The following is a 7,808-nucleotide window of genomic DNA, read 5'->3' as shown; positions in this document are numbered from 1 at the left end:
CAAGACGCAGAACATTGTAAATCTATAGAACAACGGGACATGAGCTCAGCTCAACGTAGAGCTATCTTTGAACGGAAACGGAAACACTGTTCACAACAGAGCAGTGCGATGAAAACACTAGACATACACCAGGCTTACATGTACCACGTAATAAAGATGATACAATGGATTCAGGTCAGAAGCTACATAACTGCATTTTATTCCATACCGACATTTCTCATACCATAGAGCTAATTGCAAACAGAAGCGAATCAATTGGAATTGCTTTAGAAATTGTTCAAAGTATTCGTGTATGAACGTACAGTATGTAAACACTAGTCCAACAGATATATTTTACCAGAGATGGAATAAAAGACAAAGAGTGCATGCGGACGGGTACATATGTATGACAGATTGGTCAAGGTAGGACAATTTTAGCTCGGAGAAGATAAGACTAGCCACAATACATATTATAGATCTAATTTGGAAACGTCTATAAAATAATGTACAGTGCATATTTATTCCATTGCTATTCGCAATTATAACGATCGTCCGCAGTTATTGAAAGAGTTTACCATATAAGGTATTGAGGTCCCAAGAATGAAAAATTTGATGTGAAAGTCCAGACTAATAAATAAACACTCAGTTGATTTTCCGGTTAGGAGATCGAGGTTTTGTGGTGTAACTGAATTAAAGGTGTCCATTCTCGTGCTGTTCCTATGATTCATCTCACATCGTTAATTACGAAGCCAACACTGCCGAATAATCATGTTCCCAATTACCACGGCTTCGTGAATCTGAGTAGCAAATGTCATGTTTAATAATGGCCTACAGCACTAATTTGTAGTATGCATGCTCTTTATTTTCCTCAATCCTCGTCTCCCTCTTTTGATGCACATCCCGTTGAGCTGAGCTATTTGATTGATTGTCTTCTTTTGAGTTATTTTTATTTATTTTGCTGCGCTTTGTAATTATTCTTCCAATTTCACGACCAATCAATCATTTGTTTTTGCAATATCTACTCAAGGGGGAAATATATAATAAAAAAGGTAATATCAACTAGTCTGATTATTCCGTCAGGTTGTGAAATTTTCATAATTCAAGTTTACAACATATTATATAATAATCTACAGAAGCGATCCATCTTGCTGGAAGCATTTCCAGTTTTCCTACGCTAGCGAAACCTATGGAATATCTGTGGTTTCGTCCTAATCACTATATATTCGTAGGTCTACCCGTCATCTCTGAATATAACAGTCTATCCAATTCAGAACTTTAGTCGTTCCCAATTCCCAGCGAGACTATTTGTTTTCTATTTACGACTTGCCCTTGATTAATAGTGTATTGATCCGGGAATGCATCCTCTGTCTTACGTATGGCTCGCGCTCAATTCTAGCTACATGCAAGTATCTGCATCACACAAACGCTTGGGTGTATCTGCATCACACAAACGCTTAAGATGCGTCGCACAAATCTTCGGATCAAGTCAAGGACTTCAAATAATGCTGAGCTCTGTTAACCGATTGTATCGACTCCCGTAACCTTGATAATACTTTAACTAAAACTGTGTTGGTTTATGTATACAGTATCAGACAAACTTTAAGCATTTCGTTCGCTCTCCATATTAGATAAGTTTGAATATTTTTATATTGAGCGCATGTTGTTAAATTTTGGCAAAAAATGAAAATACTGTAGAAACGTCAAAGAAAATGAATGAAAATCAATAACATGACAATTGGTGTTAGAATGTAGTGATATAACCGTAACCAAATGGCTAAATGTTTGAAGAAGATGCATTTAATCAACCGCGAGAGACCACCTACTTTATCTCACTATTAATAGTGCATACAGAATAGTTATGCTTCCTTCTAGGAATTTTCAGATAATGGACTGAGTTCCTTTTTGTTTGATGGTTTGTTCGATTGTTATTCTACTATTTTGATTTCAGAAAATTGTTTTACATATGCAAATGAAAACTTAAGAATGTACTCTTCTGAGGTTTCAATAACGTTCAAGTCTCGTTTTGATCTGGTGTAATGGGTTTTTGTAATATTTAACAAATTATGATCAAGTTTATTAGCAAACACGCATCTGAAAGATATGTCAAAAAACTAGATGCCTGTTGTTTGTAGACATTTTTTACAAGAATTAAAAAAAAAATATCAATTTGGCGGCCATTTTGAAAATGTTTATTAATGCGTATTTCTTGCGCTTCAAAAAAGGCCAAAATTTCACCTTTTTCGACACTAGATTGATCACTTAAATTGTCATTGTGTCCATTTTTGATTGTAGCAGGTTCAATTTTGCTGTACAACTTTATAATGTTCAATATGATAAAAAGAATATGCAGCAAACTGGAAACTTATACATTATTGATATTTCTTTTACATATTTAGTGTAACTGAAGTACTTTTGATTTTTGAACCCGAAAAAGGTAAAGAAAAATACACATGATAATGGGACAAAAAAAACAAAACACGGACCCCCCATTTTTGTAGATGTTTTAGAAAGAGAAACACATTTTCATTTAATTCATTAAAATATTAGTTACATACCAGAACTTTTTATATCAAACGTTTAATCTGCAAAAAAATAGGGGGTAGCGGTAACTAAAATCGGCTTTCTGAGTTAAAACAATAAAATTAACAAATTTTACTTCCATAATTTAAAAGAAAATAATATTTTCATCAATTTTACAAATATTCATACATATCTGAGAACACAATTGGAAGAAATTGTATGAATTTGTTCTGCAAATGGTCAAAAAAACCAAATCACCTAAAAGCACATGTTGTGTTAAATTGGTATCTTTCACCGATCATAGCACAAAAACGAACACACGGACATATAGGTTTTTTTTCATTTTCTACTATGTCATTAACTCCTTTTTCCAAAAATCCATATAAGAAAAAAAGTTTAATACAGGACATTTTTGACATCCTTAATAACTCGAAAATTATTGTAGAAAACGCTTTCGTTCTCATCAATAGATAACATTTGATCTCCGTACAGAAGCATGTCAAGAGTGTAATTTTCAGGTAAAATTATAAAGAATTCATTTATTATATTTGATTCATTAGGACAGAAGAAATGTTCAGTAGTTTCATGTGCCTGTCTACATGAGCAATAAGGACTATCGACAAGATTACGACTAAACAGGTGGGCATATAAGAAGCTGCAGTTTATCCTCAGTCTAGCGTGATAACCCTGGTCGAGGCGTTTTCCATAATTATAATAAGGGGGGACTGTAAGGGAGTGTCTGTGTAGGTAGTTTTTCATGTTACTTATTTTTAAGTTCTGGAGGTAGTGAATTCCACAGGTCAATAGAAGAAGGAAGAACAGATTTCTTGTAGACGTTAGTTTTGAAAAATACATTGCTTAAGTTTTCTGCGTTGAGGGAGTAGATGTGAAAGGTACGGGGGAGTAAGGCCAAAAATCATTTTATGTATCTGAACTATTTTTGTTTACGTTGCGTCGGTATTGTAGACTGTCCCAACCAGATTTTTCTATTATTCTATACATAACATACAATCCATTTGAATAATATAAATGTATCAATAGACTACAACCACTACAAAGTAACAGATCAATCTATGTTTTGAGTTTCATAGATGTAATCTATAAAAAATGTAAAAAACGATTAAAATCGTTTAAATGTAAAACAAACCAAAAGAAATAACGTATAGACACGAGGGGCAACGAAAGGCCTGATCGATTTGTTTTTTATGAGGAAATCCGAAAGTCAGACCGGCTTGTAGTTGCGAAAGCTTCATCCCGCCCTTGGAATAAAGTGTGCTTCCTGGTGTGCGCTGAATTGGTCGAGCCACCTTTACTAACATCAGAAGAATAGAATATCTGTATCGGAGATGGAGAACATGTTTTGATATATGTTCGATCACTTGGAAAAGTTGTGGTCAATTTAGACTGCATAGTGTCCATGTACAGTTTGGCAATATAAAACACAGAAACCTTACCACAAGTCATGTCATAAATAACAGTTTTCGACCAACAGACTGTATTATTTCGTACAGTGAATTTGAAAATGAAAGCAGAGCATTCCGATATACCTCAATTTACCAGGGTGTTTTTTTCGGCCGTCCCCCTAGGGTGTAATTTGCCTGTCACCCTCTAAGGTATGACAGATGGCACATGGGAAATTCCCATTACGATGACAACAGTGGAGCGCCAAATTTTAATGTCACAATCTGCCTTCGACTGGAAAGATCGATAGCAAATGAAACATGTCAGACTTCTGTCAGTGTGGAGTTGTGACTGAAATAATAGGATGAGAGGAAAGTAATCGTCTCTTACCTTTAGGGTGTGACAGTGAAATCTTCAACCCTTGTGGTGATTATTTGGTTGCCTAACCCTCGGATGGTCTTCGTGTCAGACGACCCAAAACAGTCACCCCTCAGATTGAAGATTTCTCTGTCACATCCTCAAGGTAGGGAAAGAGTTTATATGCATTGATCGTATGAGTGTTATGTTTGCAATATTGGAAGGTGTTTATATATATATATATATCTTATCGGTGTTAAGTACATCCATCTTGATATAACAAATGATATAAATACCACCTTGTTACTACCCCCAGTCTGCTGACGTGCGATTACACGTGTAAATGACGTGTAAATAGACTGTTTGGATGGTATTATACCCTAATGTATCTTTTACACCCCGTAATACGATTACTCCTATCAGATAAACGCCAGTGCAATCCCATTTGTATTGATTTTTACGGACCGATCGATAAAGACAGATACAGCTGCTCGGTGAACAGTCGTCAATGGTATGGAAGCTGTGATGCACAATGCTAGACGTCACGAGGGTCACAACGTCACAAACGGCCTGTCTGGTTCAAGCTGAGTTCAAACTCAATTGTAGCTATGTTAAATAGTTAGGAACCACCAACGAGTTTGACTGCGATATCATTTCCTGCTCTGAGATATGCCCTGGGCAGGTATTAAAAAAACATGTCTCATGCTCAAGCTCATTTCCGTGCTCAAGCTCATTTCCGTGCTCAAGACACATTTCCTGTTCCGGCGATAAAGTAATAATAACAATTATTTAAACAAATGTTGGAAAAGTAAAAAGCCGCATTCTGTTTGCAATGTTTCAACTTTTCTTTTTGATCGTGTACGTGGTATGATTAAAATGAGATCGTAGGTTTGCGCACAGAATTCATGCTTGAAGATGAGAAAGGTTTCAGGTCTCCAGTGCCCATATCGGTCTATTTAAATATCCACGACTGTAAAACAGAGTCTTTATTTTATTAGCGGGGAAAACACTTTAAGTATGTACTTGTAACGTACACAAGTCCATCTACATGTGTAAGTTGGAGTTTAGTTCTGTATGTTTTTTTGTTCATGTTTTGATTTAGTGTGCTCCTTATTGCTTTACATTGTGATTTGGAATATTTTATTTCGCTGATTAGTGTTTTATCTTGTGTGATTTATTATCTTCGCAGGTTTTGATAATAGTCGAAAGAATGTATACTGCTGTAAAATGTTTTGAAGGGAACATCAGAGAACAACTGCAATAATAAAGACATACTGTATGGTCATGTATCAGCATCTTAAATCTGTTAACAAATGGTAAAGGTGCAATTACCTGTTTGTGCGGTACATTTATCTTTCAAGATACAAGGTGGTGGACTCGACTGGGGTGTTTAGTCTCTATGAGGTTTTCTGTAGCCTTGATGGCCAACGTTATCTCCGTTGATTTAATGGCATGGTCCATGTTTTAGCCTAAGGGCATTTGATTAAAAAGAATCCAAATCTGATATACACACTTTACAAATCATTTAATTTGAAATTTACCTGTAAACGTCTAAATTTGAAATGTACATGTCGAAATTAAGGGATATTACTCACCTCTCCTTCTGTGTGAACAGTAGTTTAGACAAATTTGGGTGTCATACTTTTTGGCCCCTAGCATCACCAAAGAGTCTTATTAGGACGAAACAACTGTATGATGCAGTGTGATTCATTTTTGACTGTACCTATAATCAAATTCCAAAGGTGTAATCACGTTTTTGTGGTTTGGGAAGAGCTCGATCTACGACATGGTCAAACGCATGTTAATTGACTACGGCCTTCCAAATTGTCAATAGAAAAATGGCACAGGCCAATCATATTGGATTGGTATTGATTTTTTGGAAGCGAAGTGGTGGAACATGCGAGTCGCGACTACACGTCAGGAACGTCACAAATTAGCCCTAACTGCTGAGTGACATCTACGGTAGAGTATTGGGGCCATCATACACATGTTACGTTTATTGAAGGAAAAATAAGTCACGGGGCCAATGATATATGTGTATATATATATTCACAATAAAATGGATCATCTAGCAGTTATACATGTATTTCGTGGAAAGTCATGGACATTTTCGTTTTAAGTGTGTCCTTGGGTACTGAAAGTATGTTTTTCTTATTACTGGCGAGTCATTCATTTGCGTGGAGGTTTTAATTTCATTGATTTCTTGGATAAACTTCATCCTCCAATTCAAACGTCCAAAAAGTACGTTATATCTCCTTTGTATAGGTAGTTGTAATCCACGAATTCATGTACCCACGACATGGTGTTTTTATTGGGAAACCACGTAATTTTGGCTACACGAAAATATCGGATTTCACCGTAACACACTACATTGATACACGACATATAGATAGATCACTGCGGGGGTTCTTAAAACTTTAATGTATGCGCATGTGTCGTGTGGTTCCGTTGTCAAAACACTGATACTCATTTTGCGCAGGTGACCTTTCCTGGGTTTGACCTAAATTTGCACGGCAGTTGTCGTCGACGAAGCAGCAGAGGTTTCTCCATTTAGAATAGCTAGTCTTATCATCCAAACGACTCCGTGTGAATCCTTCTTTTTAATTAAGCTTTATCAGCTTCTTCACATTTTTGTACAATTGTATTGTTTAAGACATACACGACATATGTAGTAGTGAATAAATGTGTCTGCTTTATAACAATCGTTTACATTAAATATCACGTCATGTGTTGTCATTTGTCACACAGTTTATATTTGACTAAATACATTAAGGTATAAAATACTAAAAAAAAAAAAAACAGAAAGCGAAAATCAAGAGGCCAACTATTTCTTTTCTAATTGGATCAATTTCTTCATGGCTTTCTTAAAATTTGACGGGTAATTTAAAAACAAAAAGCAAAAACCAATAACATGTGCATACTTTGCATCCTGCATGTCTATATACTGTGAGAAAGACTACTACTCTCACTATTTCTGATAATTGCTTTGTGAATGAACAAATGCACAGGAATTGTGTTTGTTTAGAAACTTCCGTTTAAAGAGTCCCCGTAACACTTCAAACAAAACACTGTAACCTTTAATTGGGAAATGTTTACCGACATAACGATAGCTCTGATAGGTCATTTACTTTGAAGACCCTTTCAAAAATGATAGAATGTAATCAATACCAATGCTTTTAAAATGCAACAGGGCCAGACGAGAGCCCGTTTTTATGAAACGGTTCTCATGCTCAACCATGGATTCTGTGCTCAAGACGACATTCTTTCAACGCACTTACATCGTGCGATACGGTCACAAGGTCCTGTGTATCCATTTAGAACAATATTCGGTTAAAACCCTCATCATTTCTGTTCCGAAATCCTAAATAAACTGTGTGTGTTTTCTTAACTTATCACGGGGTACAAGAAAATTGGCTTGACTACAGAATCTGAGTTTTAATATGAATGAGGGATCTGGATGATGACCCTCTATCTTACCAAATGAAACCCTGACCAGCATTAAGTTTTGTGGCTAAGTCCCATTTCGGTCATAAATTAAACAAAAAAAATCA

The sequence above is a fragment of the Mizuhopecten yessoensis genome, unplaced genomic scaffold (assembly GCF_002113885.1).
Source record: "Mizuhopecten yessoensis strain PY_sf001 unplaced genomic scaffold, ASM211388v2 scaffold11123, whole genome shotgun sequence".
NCBI classification, from domain to species: Eukaryota; Metazoa; Mollusca; class Bivalvia; order Pectinida; family Pectinidae; genus Mizuhopecten; species Mizuhopecten yessoensis.
This window is presented reverse-complemented; position numbering follows the sequence as displayed.